The sequence below is a fragment of the Schistocerca gregaria genome, chromosome X, assembly GCF_023897955.1.
Source record: "Schistocerca gregaria isolate iqSchGreg1 chromosome X, iqSchGreg1.2, whole genome shotgun sequence".
Taxonomy (NCBI): domain Eukaryota; kingdom Metazoa; phylum Arthropoda; class Insecta; order Orthoptera; family Acrididae; genus Schistocerca; species Schistocerca gregaria.
In genome coordinates this window covers 274,749,890-274,777,545 of record NC_064931.1, presented here as the reverse complement: position 1 = coordinate 274,777,545, position 27,656 = coordinate 274,749,890, and the positions used below count along the sequence as shown (strand labels likewise).

The window sequence follows — 27,656 nt, the reverse complement described above, 5'->3', positions numbered from 1 at the left end:
TTCCTGAATACAGGAAACTTAAAGAAACTAACAGTAGATTATGCTTAACATATCACGTGTCTGTTATATTTACTAAACTAACAGTAGGCTATGCTTAATATATCATGCGTCTGTTATATTTTCTTAGTATACCTGCATTGTTTCTATGTTTTTCGTTTTTTCTCCTTGTTCGTTTTTTTTCCCTTTTGGGTTTAACGTAAACTATTACTTCCCTTTCTTGCTTCGTAAAATGAAGGTAAGGAAGATACAGAACACTAGCTACAAATTTGAAAAGTTATGTGGAGGAATGACCCAGTTGAAGAGCCCAGCTCAGTATTCAGGTGAAATGTTCAAGGACATTACTGGCAGATATGATCAGATCGGTATTTCAACCAAGGTCCTCAGAAACGATCCAGCATTTCTCCTCTGTGATATTTGTCTCGTATCATCGTTTAACCACAAGCTGGTTCAGTACTACATATCGCTGCTTGTTAGTGTCTGCCCTAACGTCATCTGCGGTGGGAAAATTTACGAAGAGCAATATGCTCTGTCTCTCACTTAACAGTGTTTTGAAGGGTACAACATTAGTGTAAGCTCTGGATAGCAGTTTTTGGTTCTTATGAGTGTATACGCTACCCACTTTCATCCTCAAATTGTGCTGACCCGGATAGCAAGCATAACTTCAGAGTAAGTATTACACTTGTAACAGTAACATTTCGGCACATGCTGTGAAATTTTCAGCTTTACTCCTCCGTCGTCGAAGAAATGAGCATGCAATCAAGTGCTCACTGGGTATCGACACTCGAAAGCATTTTTTTAGCGAGAACTTCAATTTAGCTCTCATCATGACACAGCACAACGTGCTTCACTTTTATGTCCTAGAGGATCAAGCAGCTGAGGCAACTTGGACTGCGTCATTTGCACACAAAAATTTCAAATGCAAGTCACCTCAGAATGCTGCAACAAATTCAAGAAACAAATGAACACCGTACTTGATTTTTCCTTAGTATAGCATGTCGTTTCAGACAAACAGCTGTGGAGCCGCAGGCACGAGAGAACAACACGAGGTAAGTTATATTTCACCATAGGAAGCTGTGCGTAAATTTAAGAAGTACCTTTAATCGGGAAGGCTTCACAAAACTATAAACGGAGGAGACCCAACTCCCCATCCCTACGTCACAGCAGGTAAAAACAGGATTCCGCAAACACCGCCTCCTCTCTGGCGAAAATAGAGATAATATTCGACCTTCCTACGTGCTCACACACTACGTACTACTGAATCGTAACAAAAAGACAACAGTCACTGCTTCCTGATAGGGAAGTATGGGAAGAAGTACAGTTCAAGTATTTTCGTTTAGAGTAAGCTATTAACGAAATGAAATTTGGCAATCAGTTTGCAGTATCACTCCTGGATACTCGTAATTGTGTAATACTTAAACATCTACATCTATATCCACATGTATACTCTGAAAATCACACTTAAGTGCCTGGAACTTTCACAATAATTCCCTATTGTCACAATCTCAAACATCGCGTGGAAAAAAGGAACATCTGTATCTTTCCGTGCCAGCTTTATCTAATTTCCCTTGTTTTATTATGATGATCGTCTCTCCCTGTGTAGATCAGCGTGAACAAAATATTTTCGCATTCTGAGGAGAGAGTTGGTGACTGATATTCTGTGAGAAGATTCCGCCGAAACGAAAAACGACTTTAATGATATGCACCCCAAATCCCGTATCATGTCCGGGTTCCGCTTAACAGGTCAGAAGTCCACTGCACACAGGAAGCGGCTACACGGGTAGCGGGGCCTGTGTGGAAGGGACTAGGCGGTTTTTTAGGTTAGAGGGATCTCAGGAAACAACAGGAAGGGCGTCCGTGTAAAAGGGGGCAGGTAAAACACAGTAATCTAGTTGTAGAAACGATCGGTATTGTAGTTGTAAATTGTCGTAGCTGTGAACCGTAGCCGCTGCACTATGCTCGCTGGCCGAAACAGCGGTAACATTGCAGATATAGAAGATGCGCATAAATAACACTTCGACATCGATTTTCCCGGAAACTGAAAAGCCGATAGCTAATTTCTCACTACAGGTCTTTCTACAACATGTCTAAGACCCATCAAAATCCGTGATTAACAGGTCTCATGGTCCCCTTGTAAGATTTTCCTGCGAAACTGAATTGAGCTATCTTTATAGAAAATACGTTCTTCCCTAAGCGAATGGGTATATGTGTAAAGATTATAAAGACCGGTGCATTATATCCCCAGTTGTTTCAGTTGTACCATCAAAGAACGGAGGAATTTGATTTCCACAGATCAATTTCTGCCTTCGCACATTCATCTGAAACTAAAGTAGTAGCCGATACAATGACAAGGGAATTTTGAAAAGCGACCAGTTTGGTGGTGGTGGTGGTGGTGGTGGTGGTGGTGGTCGTGGTCGTGGTCGTGGCGGGCTTCTGGTCTGGGAAAGAGTCAAACTGTTGCAGCTTAACATCTTCATTGGTTGTCTGGGGAATATTGTTAAGGCTCACACGTACAGAGATAGGTAGGCCTACTACAGCCACATACATATATGACTTATCTCTAGTGCAGTTGATCCAGACTTTCTATACAGAGAAGTTACTTCCCATTCGTGTCAAGTCGTTCTGGCGAATGAATTTCCTACAAATGACGATATTCACGGCGTGGACTAGCCAGCGTAGCCTCATCGTCGGGAATCCACAATAGCCTCTATTACCGAAAACTTGACCTTAATCTTGCGAAGGAAAGAGCGAAGAATCCAGCCATTAAAATAACTGACCACCTCCTTTGTGACTGAAAGTGCTCTCAAACAACGAAACTCTTCAAAAGAAATAGATATCATTGCTGCTTGACAGCTCCTCTTACGCCATACATTAGTTTATGAACAGATAATATCTTTGGTCGGATTACATTTCTGGGATCTTATTGCAGCTTAAAGTAAATATCCATTAATCTAAATAACCAACTGAAGCCATGTTTTTGGGCAGAAAATGCATCTCATTTGTAGCCTTCTGATACGTTCCTTATTGCAGCGTGGCGTCGCAAATACGATCCACGGAACATGCAAATAAATAACTACCCCTCACACACGGCATGGCGGACGATTTTCACAGAAACAAACCTCTTTCCTCCCAGAGCATTAGAGATACGAAAATCAGCTGAGGCGAGGTGGGATGGCTGTTTTGTATAAGCAAAGCACTCAAACACAGCTTGTAGAAGCTGGAAAGTATTGCTTGGCTGTACAGAGCCTTGTACAGTCTTCTTGCGAAACGTATACCAAAAGTCAAAATATTCTTCACTGGAAACTGATCGCTCCATGACTCTCAGACAGATTGTTCTCGTTGTCTAATTCGAAACAAGGGCGACGACACGGAGCCCGCACTTGTCCAGTACAAGTAGTTGTGGTAATTGGGTGAAGTGACTCGGCAAGGGGAACTAACGAAGCACCCTTCAACAGAAGGGAGCTAAACTCGTAGGCGCAGACTTCGTGCTTTCTTTTTCAGCTTCTGACCCGTGCATTTCCTTTGTCTTAATCAAGTGTGCGAAGAAATTCTTAATACACGAATGAGATACCTTACTGAATTTGCTGTACATAATGCACGCCGTCCTCTCAATTTCCGCTTTAGCCGACAGTGAGCTGTGAAACGCCGTTTTTCGCGTTTTTCATGGTCGAGAGTTCTATTCCCTCCCTTCTGCAGCTATTCATAGCACCTGATCCGTAATCACTATAATTACTCCCGTACAAACTGCGTTAAACGCCTTCAAAAATTATATGTGAAGTAGTAAGGTTGGCCAGAGATAACTCACACGTAGTGCTGCCGTTTACATGAAAGTGACTCATTGCAAGTGTCTGGTAGAACGGCTTCCAGCTGAATCAAAGCATCAACAAATGTCCTGTGAACTTCCTCCATATTATTTGAGTATAATATCAGCGATATTTGACTAGCTGTGAAATCGTTCAGTTAACTGGGACCGTCTTTCGAAATGATACGAAGTTGAAAAAGCCCAAAAATCTTATACACACCACTTTATCCCGGGTGTCGCAGGAGTGTCCGCCTCTGTAGCCCTGTTGCAATATCTGCAGAACACAAAGCGAACGTGAAGTAAAATGCAGCGGTGGTCGATACACAGCTTTAGTGCAAGAAGGTATTCCAGGACAGCTAAATAAAATATACAGATATGAAACAATTCATACCTTCTGGAACAGCTGCGCTTTGGAATTGCTATAATAAACAAAGAAGGCATTAAAGTGACGCAACTTAAATTGCCTGACAATGGTCGCGGCATATTTTGTGTGATGACAGGAATACGCACCGACAATGTATACGCGCCACCCGTAAATCAAAACAGGGAACCACGGAAACACTTCGATAAAACTGAAACAATCAGACCTTATTATAGCAGGAGATTTCAACTGTGTTTTGTCACCGGAAGATCAGTCCCGAATTGCGACCGTAGCGAAAAATTTGACTACCTCATTTTCAATTAAGATTTAGGGATACCTAGGAAATACGTCACGACGGCATCCCGGGTAAACATCAGTAACAGACCAATCAGCCTGCAAGCTAGACCGCATGTACATGTCCCGCAACATACCGTCTAAACTGACTGGAGCAGAAATTTGGCTACTATGTTTTTCGGATCACAGCACTTACCACTGTAAAATAAATCTAAATCGCCAGAATATTTATAGCGGTCAAATCTTCGGGAAATTCAGCACATCGGTCTCAAAAACAAGCGAAAACACTTCGATAAAACTGAAACACTCATCATACTAGCATCGCCTTATGATGACCTTTTATAGCAGGAAATTTCAACTGTGTTTTGCTGATGGAAGACCAGACCCGAACTGCAAGCGTAGTGAAAAATTTGGCAACCTCATTTACAATAAAGGTTTAGTGATACCTAGGAGGTATGTCACGACGGTTATCTCTATGAGGTACAGCGTCACTGGTAATAACGCAGAAGGCAGATGGAAAGCTACGCAAATATTACACAATAGTGGATAAAATACGCGAAACCAAAAATCAGAAGAACATTAATGCATTCCGCTCGAACTATACGTGAATACGAAAACAGTAAAACAGAATTTCTGTTCCACGCCCTGAGAGACTTATACAAGAAAAATGACGTCACTAAATATTCGAAAGATATTCTGAAAATAAAGGCGAAACTAGTCAAACTTATAGGGAAAGAAATGTTTGGATACCAAGTGAGTGCTAGAGAATATTCTATGATACAAGCCCAAACTTCTACTTACAACGACGTTCAAGAAAGGCGTAACGCGAAGAGAAAATTGATATCCGAAATAAAAATATCTGATGGAAGAAGTGTCACGACCCAGTGAGAAATACTGAAGACAATGGCAGAAGATCTGTCAAAATTATACGTAGAATAACTGACAGACGAGACTGAAGCCAAAAAGATGATAAACTTCCTTTAAGGAAGGTGTCAGAGATGATGAAAATGCATCCTTGGAGCAAATCACCGAACAAGAGGTGTTCGACGTCATCAAAAGGAGCTCCAACAACAAGACACTTGCTCCTGACGGTCTACACATAGAATTCGGTGTGGAATATTGGGGTATACTGAAAAATCTACGTACAGAAATGTGTAACGAGATGCTGCATACGAGTCACGTTCCTGCTGAAATTCAAGAAGGACTTATAGCCACGATTCCTAAAGAGGCTGAAAAGGAAAACATCGAAAAATATAGACCATTAACTCCAGTTAATTCTGATTTTAAGATATCTGCGGGAAGAATAAAACCCTTATCAAAAGAACTTTTCGCCAAATATCGGACCTGTGTTGGGATCAAACGTTCTATCATTCATGCACTACCATTCAGAGTTGCGGTAGCAGTTTTGCATGCTGCTAACGTTAAATCGGCAATTCTGTCGCTTTATTTTCACAAAATATTTGATCGTATAAACCATAATTACCTAAGTAAAGTCTCTGAAAAAATGGGTTTATTTGAAGAATTATGCAATGTAATTCTCGCTTGTGCTATAGAGTCGTTACTTGCAACTATTCACCTAGAAACTATTTAGCTGCCATATCAAGGAGAAAAATCAACTGAGTGTGCTTACGCTGATGATGTCAGCCTATCAGCAACACAAGACGAAGATATTGCAAATATCCGGGAACTATTTGGCAGCTTCTGCAAAGGCTCTATTGCAACATTAAAACATACAAAAATCTCAAATTATGAATATAGGGTCTGAAGCAAATTACATTATAACTGACTGGATAGAAGCCTCTAGCACTATGGAGATACTAGGCCCGCATTTCACAACAACAACAACAACAAAAAATGGCTCTGAGCACTATGGGACTTAACTTCTGAGGTCATCAGTCCCCTAGAACTTAGAACTACTTAAACTTAACTAATCTCAGGACATGACACACATCCATGCCCGAGCCATGGCAAGTGCTTCTCAGCGCAGCACTCCGTGAAGAATGGGCTGTCATTCCCCAAGAAACCTTCCATCACCTTATTGAACGTATGCCTGCGAGAGTGGAAGCTATCATCAAGGGTGGGCCAACATCATATTGAACTCCAGCATTACCGATGGAGGGCGCCACGAACTTGTTAAGTCATTTTCAGCCAGGTGTCCGGATACATTTTATCTCATAGTGTATATGGGTCCACCACTTCACGCTATAGACGAAACAACAGTCTAAATGAAGGGTAGGTAGAGGTGCTCTGCATAAAAAAAGGCGACGTCTATTTCATCTGTTGATAAATGTATGGGCAGTCTATTACGGAAGGCAAAATTAATTCCTCTCTTTGATTATCATGCAAAGAATAAAACAATAACTCATAAATTTAGACAACATTATCTGTGGAGCGCAGCGATCTGGTGCTAACTATGAATGCTATGCCAGTATTTTAGATAAGGTGGATGAAAAAATACCTCAGTGCAGAAACAAATTACAAAAGGAAAAGAAAGAACACTTTCATCTGGGCAGTGCAGCTGGCCACAAGGAGTAAACCTGAGGAATTACGAACAGAGGAATTTGGAATACGAATTGTTGGTACATCCACACCATTCATCAGATTTGGCATCCTCTGACGTCCCTTGTAGCGGGAAAACATTTTGACGTTTTGAATCCACTGAAAAAGTTATGGCAGCCGCCGCTGGGTATTATGCAAACCATCCAGAATTGCACTCCATGGATGGAGTCAATCCACTGGAATTTAATGTGCCAGTTCTGTTGACCTTGATGTCGGCAAGAGTTTAAATTCCCTATTCTTATGTGAAGTCTCAACATATAAATATCTTATGCATCATTTGTAATGTTCTGTATGAATAAGGTTACTTCAATAAATTAAATTAACATAACTCTGAATTTCATGATTTTGTGGAAAAATATCCCTATATAGATCTTCCAGCGTTTTCCTACAACCTCTTACAGTTAAATGTACCGTCTTTGTAATAAAACTGATGTCCAAAACTTGATGTTAGGTATTAGCAATGTAATAGGAACATGGAACTTCGCTGGATGCGGAACACTATGATTAATATTTCGGATGCGTGTGCATAGATTAATGATAGCAGCGGAATATACACTACTGGAAAAAAAATAGTGCACCTGGAAAGACGACGTTGATTTTGATCCGATGACGGCAAATGCCACTTACAGGATAGTAGATGTACTGATGATGGTTACAAAGTCGTCCGCGAGAAAGAGATAGCGTAGTGGCATAGCTACCAGAACGCCATCTGTGTCTATCATTTAGCAGGGAATACTCAGCGCCAAAAGGCTCAGTGTGGTGCAAGCGTCTGAGGCAGACAGGTTACCATGTCACAGAGACGCACTCGTGCTTCCTAAAGCCAATTGTGGCCTTACGAGTGGCGGGATAGTCCTTTCGGAGAGCTGCCACACAAGATGGACGTGCTGCTCCAGTTGTGCAACGATGCTGGTATTGAACATTCTCACGCCCGTAGCCGAGGTTCTGGACCCACGCAGCACAGACGTCCGCAAGGATCGTCGTATTCTAAGGGCAGCATTGGCAGATCATACAGCTTCCACAGGACAGATAAGAGGGCTTTAGCGTATACGAGTCAACACGAATTGTTGCAAAGCGGCTATTAGCAGTGAGACTACGAGCACAGATAAGTCTAGCTCCTCCTCCATTCACGCCTCAGCATCGACATTCGCGGCTCGAGTGGTGCCGTCAGAGGATCACTTGCAAGATGGAATGACGCGTCGTGGTCTTCAGAGATGAAAACAGATTCTTCCTGCATGAAAGTGATGGTTGTTATGACGTAGACATGGTGAGGGCTGAATTGTAGAGTGCATTCGTCCAAGATACATTGGCCTCATCCCAGGCTCTTGGTCTGGAGTGCGATAAGCTACAACTCTCGTTCACATTTGGTGTTTCTGGAGGGGACGCTAACCAGCGCTCGGTACGTGAAGAATGCTGTTGGACCCGTTATTTTGCCGTTCTTGCAACAGAAAGATGATGCATTGTTCCAACAGGATAATGCTCGTCCTCACACTGTCCGTGAAACTCAACTGCTCTGCAAGACGTGCAGCAACTTCCTTGGCAAGCACGATCTCAGGACTTGTCTCCAATTGAGCACATGTGGCACAACAAGTCTTACAGAAATACATGAACAGGTCGAGCAGGCCCGGAATAACGTCTCACAGGACAGTACTCGCCATCTGTACTATCAACTGGGTGCCAGAGTCAGCTCCGACATTGCCACAAGTGGAGGTTACACTACGTACAAATACGGGTGTTTCGGAATGGGTCGATACCTGTTACGTCAGAACCGCTTGTGCTATTTACCTGTAAATTTAATTATTTTATGTACTCCATATGCAAAACTGCAACAATAAATCATGAGTGGATTGGAAACCTCTAAAAGACTGTCCTTTCTTTCGGCAGTGCAGTATGAAACACATTTACAGTTATTAAAGCCTACAGACACGGTGAAGTGCCGAAATTTTTGAAGATTTAGCAAATGTAAAGTCCTGTTACTTTCATTCTACATTTCTAAGATCGTCTGACAATCGCTCATAGGTAGAAATACCTCCGTCCGATTAACCGCACTTAGGTTTTTTGTGATTTATCTAAATGGATAAAATCGAAGGTCAAAATACCTATAAAAAGGCTAAGCCTGATTCCTTTTTAATCTTTGTCCAGTCCGAGCTTGTCTTTACTTTTAATTACCGTTCTCTTCCGTCATTGAGAGCTAGGTGTGATAAGCACCATCACAGCTTCATCACGGTGAAACAGATGACCGGACAGGAATCCTTTCAGGGGTCAGGAAAGAAAGAAAACGCTAAGATAAAATAAGTACTCTAAGCTAGATGGCTGAATACCTGTAAAAAATCAGTTGAGCTCTGAGCCGAAAGTGGCCGAGGATTTGCGTAGATTAGCACTATACATGCTTCGAGCGTTCAGCGTCTCGTGCCATGGAAATTTGGAAATTTGTGGTAAGTTCCTGTGAGACCAAACTGCTGAGGTCATCGGTCCCTAGGCTTACACACTACTTAACCTAGCTTAATAACTTACGCCAAGGACAACACACACACCCATGCCCAAAGGAGGACTCGAACCTCCGACGGGGTAGCCGCGCCAAACGTGGCAAGGCGCCTTAGAACACGCGACTACCTCGCCTTTTGCCATGAATGGCTCTTTGCTGTCTACAACATCAAAATATCTCCTGGAAGTGACTGCTTGAATTCCAAAATCGTAAGGCTACCGTTGGCCATGTGATGTATCTCACTAATGAGGAACTGCAGCGCGCTGCGCTCTTCATATAGAACACTTCCAAGACCTTCAGAGAACCTCCTGCAGCCTCAGTGACGCAGCATACGTACACCCAACAGAGATAACGCTGAAATCTGATTGGCGCTCCATTCTGTATGTTTGGAAAGTTATACATCTATGAGGCGCGATAAACAATCAAAGAAGCCCTTTTCGGTCGCTAAAACGGCGATACTTTAGCGTTGGAAAGTGCAAATTGTCACATACAGTAGCAACGTACTTCATCTCTCAAATATGCGCGCTTGTTTCCTAGTATACAATTATCTGTCAACAGTCGCAAACACCGTCTGGAGGACCGAAGTGTGCAGTTTTTTTTTTTACATATTAACAGTTTAATCATTTTATCTAAGTACGGTATTCAAACCACCTATCGTGTTGCCTCTGTACGAGTCAGTAATGTTCATTTCCGACTGCCTTATTTATATTCTCTTCAAAAGGACTGCTGTCGTCTCTGACTGATAGTTGCGTAGCCAACAAGTCGGCGGAACTTAGATGTCGAGTATAATTAGCCGCAACGAGAAATGTACGATGGATAGAGGCAACAGCTACACTACACAAATACTCCGTGTCCATCCAGGAAGACTAATGCAGTGGCTGACAGCGCTGACATCGAAGCTCCATTGGACAGACAATGACCAACGACGATCAGTTGTAAGAATGTAGAAACGTGTGCCTGTATTAAGAGCATAATTTACTGCGGAGCTCTATCAGCAGAAAGACGGCCAGATACTGCAGTCAGTTGAGACTGGACTTTGTGTGCCGTGTTATGCGACGGCTTATCTCTCTGGGTCCCTCAGCTTTAAGAGGACAACAGCTCGTAGACGGCACAAGCGGACGATTTCGATTCCTTGCCAGTTACATGTACTATACTGCGAAGATGTCAAGCTGCAAACGTTAGTCACAAATCACAGCTTGTCGTAAACGTTTGGAACAGTTTCAAAATTGTCCAATTACTACTTGTCATTTGGTCGTTCTGTCTTCTTATCTTTTCTTGGTATATTCTGCAGGAGCTTGTCACAGAATATATCCTTTCTTAAATATCTAGAGCGAACGAAACTGACTTGGTTCCATTGTCTTTTAGCCACCAGTTTTTGTTGGGATTCCGAAAAGCTCCACTGAGAAAAGTTTTGCAATTACATTTCTCTCATCTCTCATTGACAGTAAAAGTAGGCGTTTCCATCGGCGTCGGGCTGTAGGAGGACAGGCACTCCTTTTCTAGGAACGATGCGTGGCAAAGGGGTCTTGGGGTATCATAGTAATTTTCTCCTCTTTCCTATACCTAAAGTCGTCGATAAGTGCGAAAAAAGAAAGTAGGTATCTATCTGTGTAAGTCCCCCGTTCTCTCATTTTATCATCACTGTCATTATTCCAGATGTTTTTTGGACTCCTCGACTGGTATTCGAACGAGGTTACTCGGATTTTTGAGAGTAATAGTCTCCACGATGCGCAATATACTTCTTGTTGCGTATCGCACAATAATTTTTTTGAGTACACTAGCGATCCAGTGCGGCTCAGGAAGATATACAGATTTCCATACGGAATACCAGTCCTCGGACATTTTAGGCATCCTCGCGAGATAGTCGACATCTTTCCCCCAGAGTCGCCTGTTACGAGTTGTCAGAATTTTCGTTAGATACTACTGCTAGGCAAACATCTTCTCGTCGATCTTCGTCGTATACGCTCAATATGCCCTGTTAGATCCAATATGAATCACCACATTTAAGTATTGTTCCACTATAGACTATACAAGCGTTCTAGAAGAAATTGCTTTCGCAGACCCTCTGTCGTTTCCTAGTATCCTACCAACGAATGGAAGCTTGTCATACGCTTTAGCAGCAACTCAGTGACAGCTACCTTGTACCCCAACACGTTCGCAGGTCTATATATGACATGAGTGACTGACTGCAGCTGTATCTCATCAATACTGTAGCCAAAGGCTACGACATTTCATAAAAGAGACAACTTCACATTAGGACTGACTACCGGTCTACGAACAGATCATCGACACTCAAGTGCATTTCCTGAAACTAATAAATACTCCGGCCAGCCGCGTGAGGTAGCCGCGCGGTCTGAGGCGTCTTGAAACGGTCCGCGCGGCTCCCCCCGTCGGAGGTTCGAGTCCTCCCTCGGGCAGGGATGTGTGTGTCGTCCTTAGCGTAAGTTAGTTAAGTTAGGTTAAGTAGTGTTTAAGCTCAGGGATCGATGGCCTCAGCAGTTTGGTCCCATAAGACCTTACCACAAATTTCCAAATTTTTTACTCCTGCCAAATGGAGATGGAACCACAAACTAATAAATCTTTATCATGAAAATTAAGTTACCAAAATACACGAATCTTTCCCGTAGAAAGCTGCATATCGACATATTTCGTGAGATACTCTCTTCCATGCCTCTTGGTCATACCTATGGCAAGTTAAGTGGACCAACACAGCCAACTTTACCGGCTTTTCTGGCATATAATCGAAAGGTCATTAGCAGGCTAAAGGAATATAGTTATTTAAATTCTTGTGGCTCAACGGCATGGTGCAAATCTTTCAATTAGGCGCCACTTCGGTGACTTGCGTGTCCCTAACCTACTCCAGTTACCCAACCGTGGAAAGGAGATCGACTGTTTAACGTAGAATTCGCACCACGTTTCGTTTCTAGCGAATCTACATCTACATCACCATAGTTATTCCACAAGTCACAGCTGAGTGCCTGTCAGAGGGTCCATCGAACCACGTTCAAGCTATTTCTATCTAAAACGAGCACTTAAATGTTTCTGTGCGAGCTCTGATTTCCCTTATTTCATCATGACGATCGTTTCTCCCACTGCAGGTGGGCGTCAACAGAATATCTTCTCAGTCGGTGGAGAAAGTTCGTGATTGAAATTTCACGAGAAAATTCTTCCGCAACGAGGAACGCTTTTATTTTAATGATTGCCACATCAGTTCACGTATCATGTTCGTGGCACTCTGTCCACTATTTTGCGAGCTGCCATTCTTTGAACTTTTTCGATACCCTCCGTCAGTCCAATTTGATGCGAATCACACACCGCACAGCAGTACTCCAGAAGACAGTGGAAAAGTATGGTGTAAGTAGTCTCTTTAGTAGACCTGTTGCACTTTCTAAGTGTTCTGCCAATAAATCATAATCTTTGGTTTGCTTTCCCCACAACATTATCTATGTGGTCGTTCCATACCCTCCGTCAGTCCAATTTGATGCGAATCACACACCGCACAGCAGTACTCCAGAAGACAGTGGAAAAGTATGGTGTAAGTAGTCTCTTTAGTAGACCTGTTGCACTTTCTAAGTGTTCTGCCAATAAATCATAATCTTTGGTTTGCTTTCCCCACAACATTATCTATGTGGTCGTTCCATTTTAAATTAGTCGTCATTGTAATCCCTCAGTAATTAGTAGAATCTGCAGCCTTTATGTTGTGTCTAGGAATCCTTCATATTTGGTTCGCTAGACAAACAATCAGACAACTCGTATTAATGAGTGACTAAACTTGACGCTGCTCAGCTCCACAAGTCGGGTGCGGTGCTTACGTTGTGTGTGAAATCTTATGGGACTTAACTGCTAAGGTCATCAGTCCCTAAGCTTACACACCACTTAACCTAAATTATCCTAAGGACCAACACAGACACCCATGCCCGAGGGAGGACTCGAACCTCCGCCGGGACCAGCCGCACAATACACGACCGCAGCGCCCTAGACAGCTCGGCCAATCCCGCGAGGCGATGCTTATGTTCTCTTCATCTAGGGGCCACAACTGTCGCGTTGTCGTCTTGGAGGGAAGTCGATCAGCGTGTGGCTGAACTCTTCCCACAACCGTCTCTTCTCTATCGTTCCCGACATGCGTTCCGGCGCTGACTTTACGCCATAACACTTTCTATTTGCGTAACTTGTCGTGTAAACGAAATTTAGCGGATTTCTTATAGTACCCATGTGAATGACTTCACACTTTTCATTATTCAGAGCCAGCGCTGTGGCCGAGCGGTTCTAAGCGCTTCAGTCCGGAACCGCTCTGCTGCTACGGTCGCACGTTCGAATCCTGCATCGGGCATGGATGTATGTGATTTGCTTAGGTTAGTTAGGTTTAAGTAGTTCTACGTTCTAGGGGACTGATGACCTCAGATGTTAAGTTCCAAAGTGCTCAGAGACATTTGAACCATTTTTTTGAGGGACTACACTCCTGGAAATGGAAAAAAGAACACATTGACACCGGTGTGTCAGACCCACCATACTTGCTCTGGACACTGCGAGAGGGCTGTACAAGCAATGATCACACGCACGGCACAGCGGACACACCAGGAACCGCGGTGTTGGCTGTCGAATGGCGCAAGCTGCGCAGCATTTGTGCACCGCCGCCGTCAGTGTCAGCCAGTTTGCCGTGGCATACGGAGCTCCATCGCAGTCTTTAACACTGGTAGCATGCCGCGACAGCGTGGACGTGAACCGTATGTGCAGTTGACGGACTTTGAGCGAGGGCGTATAGTGGGCATGCGGGAGGCCGGGTGGACGTACCGCCGAATTGCTCAACACGTGGGGCGTGAGGTCTCCACAGTACATCGATGTTGTCACCAGTGGGCGGCGGAAGGTGCACGTGCCCGTCGACCTGGGACCGGACCGCAGCGACGCACGGATGCACGCCAAGACCGTAGGATCCTACGCAGTGCCGTAGGGGACCGCACCGCCACTTCCCAGCAAATTAGGGACACTGTTGCTCCTGGGGTATCGGCGAGGACCATTCGCAACCGTCTCCATGAAGCTGGGCTACGGTCCCGCACACCGTTAGGCCGTCTTCCGCTCACGCCCCAACATCGTGCAGCCCGCCTCCAATGGTGTCGCGACAGGTGTGAATGGAGGGACAAATGGAGACGTGTCGTCTTCAGCGATGAGAGTCGCTTCTGCCTTGGTGCCAATGATGGTCGTATGCGTGTGTTTGGCGCCGTGCAGGTCAGTGCCACAATCAGGACTGCATACGACCGAGGCACACAGGGCCAACACCCGGCATCATGGTGTGGGGAGCGATCTCCTACACTGGCCGTACACCTCTGGTGATCGTCGAGGGGACACTGAATAGTGCACGGTACATCCAAACCGTCATCGAACCCATCGTTCTACCATTCCTAGACCGGCAAGGGAACTTGCTGTTCCAACAGGACAATGCACGTCCGCATGTATCCCGTGACACCCAACGTGCTCTAGAAGGTGTAAGACAACTATCCTGGCCAGCAAGATCTCCGGATCTGTCCTCCATTGAGCATGTTTGGGACTGGGTGAAGCGCGTCGTCTCACGCGGTCTGCACGTCCAGCACGAACGCTGGTCCAACTGAGGCGCCAGGTGGAAATGGCATGGCAAGCCGTTCCACAGGACTACATCCAGCATCTCTACGATCGTCTCCATGGGAGAATAGCAGCCTGCATTGCTGCGAAAGGTGGATATATACTGTACTAGTGCCGACATTGTGCATGCTCTGTTGCCTGTGTCTACGTGCCTGTGGTTCTGTCAGTGTGATCATGTGATGTATCTGACCCCAGGAATGTGTCAATAAAGTTTCCCCTTCCTGGGACAATGAATTCACAGTGTTCTTATTTCAATTTCCAGGAGTGTATATCGAAACCGTCTGGAAATTCAAAAATATGGAATGAGTTTGACGTCCACTGTCGATAGCACTCATTACTTTGTATGGATACAGAAAAAAAAGTTCAAATGTATGTGTAATCTTATGGGACTTAACTGCTGAGGTCATCAGTCCCTAAGCTTACACACTACTTAATCTAAATTATCCTAAGGACGAACACACACACACCCATGCCCGAAGGAGGACTCGAACCTCCGCCGGGACCAGCCGCTATGAATAAAGAGCTAGTTGTGTTTCACAAGAACGATATTCTCTGAATCAGTGCTATCTGTCAATAAATCGTTTTCTTCGCGGTATTCATTATGTTCGACCACAGCATGTATTCCAAAATCGTACTGCGAATCGACGTTAGTGATATGGGTCTGTAACTCGGCGGGCTACTCCTGTTTCCTTGCTTGGATACTGGAGTGACTTTTGCAACTTTCCAGTCCTATGTACCGATCTTTCGACAATCGAGCGGTTGTCTATGATTGCTAAGTCTGGCGCTATTGTATCAGCATATTCTGAAAGGAACCTGACTGGTTTGCAAACTGGACCGGAGGCCTTGCCTTTATTAAGTTATTTAAGCTGCTTCGCTACAGCGAGGACATCTAATTTTAATTTACTCATGTTGGCAGTTGTTACAGATTCGAATTCCGGAACATTTACGTCATTAAGAGGTGAATTCTACGTTAAAAAGCAGCCTGAAAAATCCGTGGTTCGAGCGGGATTGCAGCCCACAACTTTTCAGTTTCCAGCAGGTGCTTTCCCGCCATTATTTTTTCAATTTTTTAATTTATTTATCGCTAGACCACCAGGTCCAGGAATTGTTCGATTGCGATACCCCGGTGCGGAAAACGCGAGCGTGTTGTCAGGATTTGTAATGGAGGGGTTTTCGGAGGATCCTGTGATTAGAAGCGGTGTGGAATGCGACGGGCAGGTAGAGCCGACGTGGCTGGCTTCGCATCAGCCATCAGTGCGCGCAGCTCAGCGTGGTTCCGCTTCCTGCCGCCTCGCACCTCCCACCCCCTGCCTTCCGCGCGCCGCCCCGGAAGCTGCAGTCTGAAGCCGCGTCCTTCCCATTGCTACGGTTTCCAATACGTACGCTTGTTCACGCTTCTCTTCATACGCGGATGACACGTACCTCTGCGGCGATCACCCTCTCGAATAATTCATAATAACGAACACTGAGTTGACAAAAGTCACTGGTTAGCGATATGCACACGTGCAGACGGCGGTGGAAACGCGTACACGAGGTATTAAAGGGCAGTCCATTGGCGGAGTTGTCATTTGTTCTCAGGTGATTCATATGAAAAGGATTCCGACGTGATTGTGGCCGCAAACGGGAATTAACTGACTCTGAACGCGGAATACTTGTTCGATCTAGACGCATGGGTTATTTCATTTCGGAAATCGTTAGGGAATTCAATATTCCGAAATCCACAGTGTCAAGAGTGTGCCGAGAATACCAAATTTCAGGCATCACCTCTCACCACGGCAGTGGCCAGCGGCCTTCATTTAACGACCGACAACAATGGCATTTGAGTAGACTTGTCAGTCCTAACAGGCAAGCAGTTCTACCTGAAATAACCGCAGAAATCAATGTGGAACGTACGACGAATTAGGACAGTACAGCGACATTTGGTGTTAATTGGCTATGACATAGATGACCGACGCGTATGCCTTTGCTAACAGCACATCACCTTCAGTGCCTCAAGTGGGCTCGGTTGGAACTGGTCAGATCAGTCCCGATTTCAGTTGGTAAGAGCTGACGGTACGATTCGAGTGAGGCATAAACCTCACGAAGCCATGGATCCAGGTTGTCAACAAGTCACTTCTCAAGCTAGCGGTGGGTTCAGAATGGTGTGGGCTGTGTTTACGTGGAATGAACTGAGTCCCCTGATCTAACTGAACCGATCATTGACTGGAAATGGTTGTGTCGGCTACTTGGAGACCATCTGCAGACATTCACGGACATCATGTTCCCAAACAACGATGGAATTCTTATGGATGACAATGCGTCATGTCGCTGGGCTACAGTTGTTCGCGATTGGTTTGAAGAACATTCTGGACATTTAGAGTGAATGCCTTGGACACACAGATCGTCCGACATGAATCCCATCGAACATTTATGGGACATAATCGAGAGGTGAGTTCGCGCAGAAAATTCTGCACCGGAAACACTTTCGCAGTTATTGGCGACTATGGAGGCAACATGACTCAGTATTGCTGCAGAAGACTTCCAAAGATTTGCTGAGTCAACGCCACGGCAAGTTGCTGCAGAATACCGACAAAAGGCTGTCTGACACTATATTAGGAGGTGTCCGATGACTTTTGTCACCTCAGTATGCATTAATGCTAAATAGTGTTGAGGGATGGAATTTTTATTCTCTGCAAATGAATGTGCACGGTTCTTTACTTATTCTTTTGCTTATATGCATACTGGAAGGTAACTGCGTCCTGCAATAAGATCCAAACAGAGGTCAACTCCAGACGGTCTGGACTCGACCTACATTCCTGTCGGATATACGTTACCAGCGCACCACACGATCACATTACCTCTTCCTACGGACTAGTATCCCGATTACGTACGTTCTGAAGGCGTGATCACCACGCACTTCGCTTGTATCGTTGGATCCTCATTAATCACAATCCCATTTAAGTTCGCCTCGAATACAGCATTCCCACGTTACCATCGCTCACGGGACACTTGATTTTTGTATTCTAAATTACTTCCAGCCTCCTCTCCATGCTAGTATCCCTTTTCCATTCCAAGCACTCGACTATTAAATAAGCAGTCTCTGAACATTAGCTGCGTCTTGGACACGTTTCGTCTCCCTGCCTTATTTTTCTCTCCGTCTTTTTGTCTTCTGTTTTCTCGTTCTCCTTTCCTTATTGAGAAAAGTTTTGATGTTTCTATTACTGTCTTTACATTATAAGTAACACAGTTATTATATTACAAACTAGTTGAGAAACCCTGCGTTATCAGGAAATTTATTTATAGCTGTGCATCCACGCCCTTCCCACGCAGCGTCTGGCCTTGTCCTTAATGTTTGTGAAGTCGTCTCTCCTGAAATGTGTGTTGTAAAATGATATAATTTTATAAGAGCATTAAACGGCATATGCGGATACTGTCTGCAAAATATACATTTTTTCAGGGTTCTCATTGTCTATGACATCATATCTCTTGAACTTAATGTAGTACTATGATATAATTTTGCACTTACATTCAGTGGTATATGTGCATACTGCCTGTAAAATGTGTCGTGGATACAGTTAGTAGTAAAGAATTACTAAATTATAACATCATGCCTCATGTGGTACCTTTACTGCACGAAAAGCGGAAAAGTAATAAGTGACGAACATTTTCCCTATAATTATCTTGTAGGGGTTGTCACCGATAATTTTTTTTTGTGAAGGTTTGAAATTATACAAGTCGCTAAGTGTTCTCATTCTTAAATCGTGGACGAATAAGCTCTGAAAATCCACCTTTCATGGCCACGCTGTCCGCAGCTCGTGGTCTTGCGGTAGCGTTCTCGCTTCCCGCGCACGGGGCCCCGGGTTCGATTCCCGGCTGGGTTGGGGATTTTCTCTGCCTCTTGATGACTGGGTGTGGTGTGTCTTTCATCATTATTGACTCGCAAGTCGCCGAAGTGGCGTTAAAGGACTTGCGATACGGCGGCCAAACTTCCCCGCATGGGGCCTCCCGGCCAACAATGCCATACGCTCATTTCATTTCATGGCTACGCTTCTATTTTACCCCCTCCCTCCCCTTTCATAGGTGGTGATTCTTATCCCTACATTAATCTCCACCTGACATTAAAGTACATGTGTATCAAGTTCGGTTGAAATCGGCCCAGTGGTTTGGGAGGAGATGTGGAAAACACACACACAATTCCTCCTCTTGTATGTTTGGGCATTATCAAAACTGTAAATTAAACCACTTTTTATTAATAAGTACGCTAAGTACACTTTACACACTTTTCACACATCATTTTCGATTTATATTCATTCACTGTATCACTTTGACTGTTCACACTTCACTGTCGTTTTTATTCATTCGCTGCACTACTTTTTCGGTTCCTGACGTACGAACCCACGACGTATCTTGCTTTATATACCCCTGCAAATGACTAGCCCTACTAGTGGCGAATTCCAGAACGAACCAAAATGGCTTAGAATGGTCCACAATATTCCGGAATATTGCACAACATTAGAAAGTTTTCTGGAATGTAACCAAAATGATGTTGGATGTCCTGGGACGTTTCCAAACATTCTGGAATCTCCCCGGATGTTCCAGACTATCCCTGAACATTCCAGTACATCATGGATCTTTGTGGAACATTTTGGAATGTCGTGGAATGCTCTCAAATACTCTCGGGATGTTCTAGAAATTTCTAGAGGGCGGAACTTCTCAACCCTTGTATCTTCAAAGACGCCCTTCAGGTAAAAACGGGAACCCTTTTCATGGGCGGGGGACGGAGAACTGCCACACCATATGAATCCCTGGATCGTACTGGGACACTTTCTGAGTTTTAGAAGCACTCACGTCGTAAACTTTCTTTTATAATGGATATTGATTAATTACATTCTATCGTGGGTTGCTATAATTATAGCATAGAATTATGTATGTCTACAGTGTAGTCCGTAGGGTGTGTAGTCTTCCATAATACATGTGGTCAGGTTAAGTAAATAAATGAGCAAGTGGAATAAACAAACCTGTATATGAGGAAACCAAATGGTGTGGGTCCCGAATTTTGTCTAGTGTTGGACTTTTGCGCTTTATATCATTACCTGCTAGGAAGACACGGAAGCATCTAAAAATAAAATGAATGAAAATGATGAAATTTTAATCCTGAATCTATCGGTAGCAGCGAACTCTGGTCTTCTAATAATTCTCTATGAGTGCTCGGCCACAATTTACCGGACGTTATCAATTGGTGAGAGATCTGGAGAATGTGCTGGCCAGGGCGGCAGTCGAACATTTCTGTATCCAGAAAGGCCCGTACAGGATCCGCAACATGCGGTCGTGCATTATCCTGCTGGAATGTAGGGTTTCGCAGGGATCAAATGAAGGGTGGAGCCACGGGTCGTAACACAGCTGAAATGTTCAAAGTGCCGTCAGTGCGAACAAGAGGTGACCGAGACGTGTAACCAATGGCACCCCATACCATCACGCCGGGTGCTACGCCAGTATGGCGATGACGAATACACGCATCCAGTGTGCGTTCACCGCGATGTCGTCAAACGCGGATGCGACCATCATGATGCTGTAAACAGAACCTGTATTCATCCGAAAAAATGACGTTTTGCCATTCGTACACCCAGGTTCGTCGTTGAGTACACCATCGCAGGCGCTCCTGTCTGTGATGCAGCGTCAAGGGTAACCGCAACCTTGGTCTTCGAGCTGATAGTCCATGCTTTTTTTGCAGATTGTTGTTGTCTTGCAAACGTCCCCATCTGTTGACTCAGGGATCCAGACGTGGTTGCACGAACCGTTCCAGCCGTGCTGATAAAAATGTTCAAATGTGTGTGAAATCTTATGGGACTTAACTCAGTCCCTGAGCTTACACACTACTTAACCTAAATTATCCTAAGGACAAACACACACACCCTTGCCCGAGGGAGGACTCGAACCTCCGCCAGGACCAGCCGCACAGTCCATGACTGCAGCGCCTTTGACCGCTCTTCTAATCTCGCACGGCATGCTGATAAGATGCCTGTCATCTCGACTGCTAGTGATGCGAGGCCGTTGGGATCCAGCACGGCGTTCCGTATTACCCTCCTGAACCCACCGGTTCTATAATCTGCTAACAGTCATTGGACCTCGACCAACGCGAGCAGCAGTGTCGCGATACGATAAACCACAATTGCGATAGGCTACAATCCGACCTTTATCAAAGTCGGAAACGTGATGGTACGCATTTCTCCTCCTTACACGAGGCATCACAACAACGTTTCACCAGACAACGCTTGTCAACTGCTGTTTGTGTATGAGAAATCGGTTGGACACTTTCCTCATTTCAGCACGTTGTAGGTGTCGCCACCGACGCCAACCTTGTGTGAATACTCTGAAAAGCTAATCATTTGCATATCACAGCATCTTCTTCCTGTCGGTTAAATTTCGCGTCTGTAGCACGTCATCTTCGTGGTGTAGCTATTTGAATGGCCAGTAGTGTACATCTCCTAGCGGTGGACAGTGTAACACGCTGATCCTCAACGTTGGCCCAAGTTCGCTGTCGGGAATCACCGCTTTCTCGATAGCCAGTGGCGACAGTACCTTCCAAAGTCCTATTCGGCAGGACGCTGGTTCAAATATCTGCGTTTAGGTTTTCCTCGAATTCCCTAATACGCCTAAGCCATAGCTGGATTAATTCTTTTGAAAATGGCGGCTGATTTCTTTCTTTGCTCTCTGCTAATCAGAGCTTGTGCGTCGTCTTTACTGAGCTCGTCATCAGAGTGTGGCGAGATCTGGCGCCCTTTCCTCGCATCGCTCCGCTGCTAGCCTCACGTAATAGACACACCGCGCGTTTCGTCTTGAGCGGGTTGCCAGCCCCCCGCAGGTGACTGTTTCCTCCCAACACGTGCCACGCTCGATGAGCGCAAACAGGTGGCCGTTGCAGAGCTGTAAGCCTTCCGGCTGCAAGCAAGTACCTGCGCAGTTGGCGCTGCGCTTCCGACCGTGACGGTCGCATCCTACTATACAATACGAACAACTCGCAGAAGATTAAAACCAATACAGCTAACAGCCGCCACTCGCTTGTAAAATATTTGCTTATTTCCGTTCACTAGTTTGCGAAACTATTCAGCTTCATCTTCAGATTACGCTTGCAGAGGTTACATATTCACATTTGTACCGTACTGCTGCGCACAAGAGGTTGCTTCTCTGTGACAAGAAGATGAAAACAATTTCATCTGTCACCTTATATGTTAGTTATATGACAAGTTTTGCCGGCCGGGGTGGCCGGGTGGTTCTAGGCGCTACAGTCTGGAACCGCGCGACCGCTACGGTCGCAGGTTCGAATCCTGCCTCGGGCATGGATGTGTGTGATGTCCTTAGGTTAGTTAGCTTTAAGTAGTTCGAAGTTCTAGGGGACTGATGACCTCAGAAGTTAAATCCCATAGTACTCAGAGCCATTTGAACCACTTTGACAAGTTTTGTCTAACGACCAATTTCTTCACTTGCAGCGACAGAATGGGCGTTATTAGGATATTATTACATCCAACTGGTAGCTTCCGTTTTCATTACCATCAAGCACTATTCACTATAAACACTGACTATCCAAAAAAATAATAATAATAATCTGCCAGCACACAGCATGCGCTGTACAACCAATATATACTACAAAGACCTCAGTTCAGAATTGGAACATTCGTCGCTTGGAAACAACCTAACTACACCTTGTATACATATAGTTTACACCTTAAGTATTTGTATATCAAGTTAAATGTTCTCTCTCTCTCTCTTTCTCTCTCTCTCTCTCTCTCTCTCTCTCTCTCTCAGATAATGCATGTGAAGACAGCTGTCCAGCGTCGAGTCAAAATTATGATGAGGTGTTCCTGTAAAAAAATTGAATCTGACACAGTAGACATGGTTTGTTCCTGATCCCCCGAATAGATATTGCTGTATTTCCACCAAAATGGACAGAGCACAAAATGCAGTAGCAAGCAATACGATATTACATGCTGTAAAAACAATTGAAAATTAATGTTCAAAAAGGCGCAAGGAAACAGACCCAACAGGGGAAGGGTCATTTGGCAGTTGACAGTCAAGCTATGAACCCCGTATGCAATTCATTGCATAAATAAAGTGAAATTTTGTAAGCAGATGAGAAGCAACGAAGTTTTAAACGTAATAAATCTCTCAGGGGCCTAGTAATAATATACTGTGAAGAAATATGACGGGAGTGCAAGAAATAACCTATACATTGTTATGGCAGGTCACGTACCTTTCGTTGAATGCTTACTTTTCATAGTGACACACATTATTTTTCAACTTAGTCACGAAGTCTCTGCAAACAACGACCAGAGTGTGCTACCAATCGGTCTATTCCTTTATGACAGAAACCCACTTCTTGGACATGGAGCCATTCAAGAATCACGTTGTGAACATCTTCATAATTGGAAAATCTCTTTCCCCTTAGATGTCCTGGCAGCTTACCATAAAGGTGGAAATTACATGGTGCAATATCTCGATTTCCCGGTCATTATCAGCCACATCTGCGCAGCCCTGGTCAATTGTTTGCAGAATTTCACTGCGGTTGTATGTGACATTGCATTTGGTCCTTGTAACGCCAGAATTCCACGGTGAATCTGTGAGCCATTTAGACGTTTTGTCAACAATAAACGTACAGCCCCGCGTACTTCACCGTTGGAGTATGTTTACAATTGCCGGTCGTTTCACTGCCACACTGTGATGCACCTGTTATCCGTACCGTAACAGAACTGTATACGCAGGAAACCTGGAGTATGCGCTCTCTTGTCTCAATGTGCCACTCCTGTTGAGCAGTGGTCTCGGCGTGGGACAGGCTAAACATCGGTACATTGAGAAACTTCCAGTCATGGACAGTGCGGCTGATCCCGGCGGAGGTTCGAGTCCTCCCTCGGGCATGGGTGTTTGTGTTTGTCCTTAGGATAATTTAGGTTAAGTAGTGTGTAAGCTTAGGGACTGATGACCTTAGCAGTTAAGTCCCATAAGATTTCACACACAATTTTTTTTTTTTTGAGAAACTTTGTCGAGAAGCAACTTACTTTTATATGAAGTATTGCATATCAGTGTTAACAAGTTAGTCCTGTTCTTGTCTCTTTTGCTGCGTGTTTTACACCACGCTAGAGCATAGGCCCCTCCAGAAGATGAAGTCAGAGCCTTGTTAACTAAGTGGCGGGCCGCCATCCTTCAGGGTGTGCGTGGAAGATTATTAGTTAGCAACTGGAGCAATAAGCTGAGTCACTGGCCACGTCATCTAAAGCGAGCCGTCTTACAGCACGATCGAACGACGTCGCACTGTTGGTAAGAGCCTGGACCCGCGTTCCATTTCAGAGGTGTTCACATCCCCGTCCGTCTATTCAGGTTTAAGTTTCCGTAAATCGCCGTAAGGCACTTGCCGGGATGGCTCCTTTCAAAAGAACACGCTCGATATCCCTCTTCATGTTTCCGCAATCCAAGCATGTGCTATATCTCAAATGAGTTAATAATTGATGGATCATTAACCCATACTCTCCCTTACTTCGTCTTCTTCTCCTTACAGCATAAGTGGATCTGAGATGTATGACAGTTATCTGTACTGCCGGCCGGGGTGGCCGAACGGTTCTAGGCGCTACCGTCTGGAGCCGCGCGACCGCTACGGTCGCAGGTTCGAATCCTGCCTCGGGCATGGATGTGTGTGATGTCCTTAAGTTAGTTAGGTTTAAGTTGTTCTAAGTTCTAGGGGACTGGTGACCTCAGAAGTTAAGTCCCATAGTGCTCAGAGCCATTTGAAGTTAACTCTACACAAACGCGAAAGGAATAAATAAAGCGGTAAGGTAAAACGAAAGTTACCTTTAGAAGAAAAACCTACGTGAGAGGGCGGGAAGGTATAGGTGGGAAATAACGTCTGTTACACACTGAGAGTAACTACGTTGGCTATGTTTGAATTGATAAATATACCACCCGCATGCTTCAGAATCCATGGCTAGTTTACGCCGAGGAAAAAAAAGGAAGTCCAGTAACTTATTCTGGTTATGCAGAGCTGTGCAAGGTAAACATGAGAGGATTAGAGGGTGCTTTTTCTCCTTTGGTTGTGTGCGCAAGCAATCGAACACATCGAATGCACACTTACGTGCTAGCTAATTATCAAACGTCCATAAGCGGCGCCAGAAAACACTATCACTATGAACCAGCTTAATTCCCTTTGTTTGGTCGATATGATGATTATTTTTCTGAAAGTAGTGTAATCCTTAACCGTAGAATACTAAATCCTCGTAAAATTTACGATTGCTGTAGGGTATAAAACAGGACATTATGTACTTAGTTTGGTATTAATATATCATTGGAGGCATAGTAATTGTAATTAATTAAAGCGTAACCTATAAATTATTACCTCCTTTGGATAAAAGTTGGGGTAATACACTTAATGACAGTTTAGTAGCGATATCATATTTCCCCCCTTCAGTGTTCTAGGGTCAAACACGTGGTTGTCGGATAGACTTACGTTTACGTTTATCCTGATATGTTTCCACACTGCTGTGGCATTGGCGATGGAGTCTTATTATTTATTCTCAAATTTTTAAAATTTTTCAAAACTTTTACGTTATTTCATTTATATTCCCTAGTATTATTCTTTCTTCTTCATGCCCGTAAGTAAGATTTAAGCTGTCACGAGAGATTTTCGGAGCTGTAATTTTTACACGTACAACTGCAGCGCTTATCTACAAACACGTAAGTAGGATTTAAGCTGTCACGAGAGATTTTCAGAGCTGTAATTTTTACACGTACAACTGCAGCGCTTATCTACAAACACGTATATTTTTATGAAAGCTGTCTAAAGTTTACTATAGTTACTCTTACATGAAAGTCGTAACAATTATATGAAACAAATACAGGTATGAAATCGGCTTGAATATAACGTTATATCGCAATCATGATGATGAACCACTTAATGACGTTCCGATAGTATGCAAAATTTCTGATGCTGGTAAAATGAACTAAATACAAGTTACGCTCTTATAAATCATGTGACAGCTCTCGATTTTCTGGATTGGGCTCTTTATCCTCATCTTCAGTTCATTTTCGGTAGAACGAGCTAGCTAGAGCGGTGATTAATACGCTGGAACCAAATTCTGGAGTAGCTGGGTTCAAACCCAGTGCAGTCACCTAATTTTAAATTCCCTCAGTCTTCCTGAATTGTTTAAGCTGAATGCCAGGATGGTTTCTGAAAGAGACCATGGCCAGTTTCTACCCCAAATCTGATTTTGGCTCTATATGTAATGATCTCGTCGCCTACGATGCGTTAAACTTTAATTTTCCTTCCTTTACAATTTTATTTGATGTAGAAATTATAATATCCAGCTCAAGATTGTGAATAGGTAGAAGTGATACTTGCTTTCCCTCGTCGTACTGCTAAACAGGCGACATACAAGACTGGGATGGCCAATTTAATCACTTTTGTATTTTTCTTTGTTCTTCGGCTTTGATCCCACCTGTGGCGGGTCCGCTAATGTTGAGCGAACGCCTATTCACGATTACCTAATATTTTTATTTTTATGTTAACTCTGTATCTGAATGCTCTTTCTGTTGCCACAAATGTCAACTCTTGTGCGCCACCAGTCAGTAAGCTTTGTTCAATGTTTCAATGTGTGTGTGCGTGTGTGTGTGTGTGTGTGTGTGTGTGTGTGTGTGTGTGTGAGAGAGAGAGAGAGAGAGAGAGAGAGAGAGAGACATAGAGGGGGGGAGGAAAGGGAGAGAGAATTCCTCAGTTACGTATCCGTGATTTGTGTTTGGAAGGAGTTGACAGGGAACTTCGCTGCCGTGTAGAACGGCGTATAAAAAAGGCCTGACAAGACCGACGGCCGGTAATCCGGCACGCGATGTCTGGCTGTCTTTTCTCGCCAGCTCACTAGCCAGGGGACATGTTTACCCAAAAGTGCAGCTAAAATGTCCAACAGATTTCATAAAGCATGTACTCGTTCGTAAAGTACTGTAGATGTAGTAACAAGAGTGGGTAGCACTTGCACTGAAAATATATTTTTTATTTGTTTGGCCTTCTGAGAACCATACAAAATCACTTCTGTCTTCTTTCCTGTAGTTTTTAGTTCTTCTGTCCATATTCCGCATGACGTTTTTTTTTTTTTCGTTTTCCCCTGGATGCCCTTGAAAACTTTTACTTGTCATCTGAACTTTTGTTATTTCTTCTTCCGATATTTCCATTTCCCTCAGGAATTGCGCACATTTCACATTCCATTCATTACAATAACTGTGTTTTACGTTAATGTAATCTGGAATACAACATACAGAAATTACTATAGCGCTGAAAAACACAGTTTACGTTCATTCATGAGACGCATAACAGTAAATAGTCCGCCATCGGTGCTGGGGGTTCAGGGGCGGCTGATCCTTGTGGAGGATCCACGTTCGATCCCCGGTACTGCCTATTGTAAATTCCTTTGCACGCTTTGTGGTTCTTTAGCGGATACAGGAGCGAGGAACAGATGCGGTTCGTGGACAGAGAATTCAGATACTAATTTATTCTGCATTTAATATCAAACAGTTAAAGTAACGAGTAACTTTGTTTA

At 44.1% G+C, this 27,656-nt stretch overlaps 1 protein-coding gene across 3 annotated transcripts in view; it reads left to right on the top strand.

The window, feature by feature from the left end:
- The window catches only part of LOC126297651 (proto-oncogene tyrosine-protein kinase ROS), a 514,014-nt gene that overhangs the window by 158,216 nt on the left and 328,142 nt on the right, over positions 1 to 27,656 (top strand). The gene's annotated exons all lie outside the window — the stretch shown is intronic.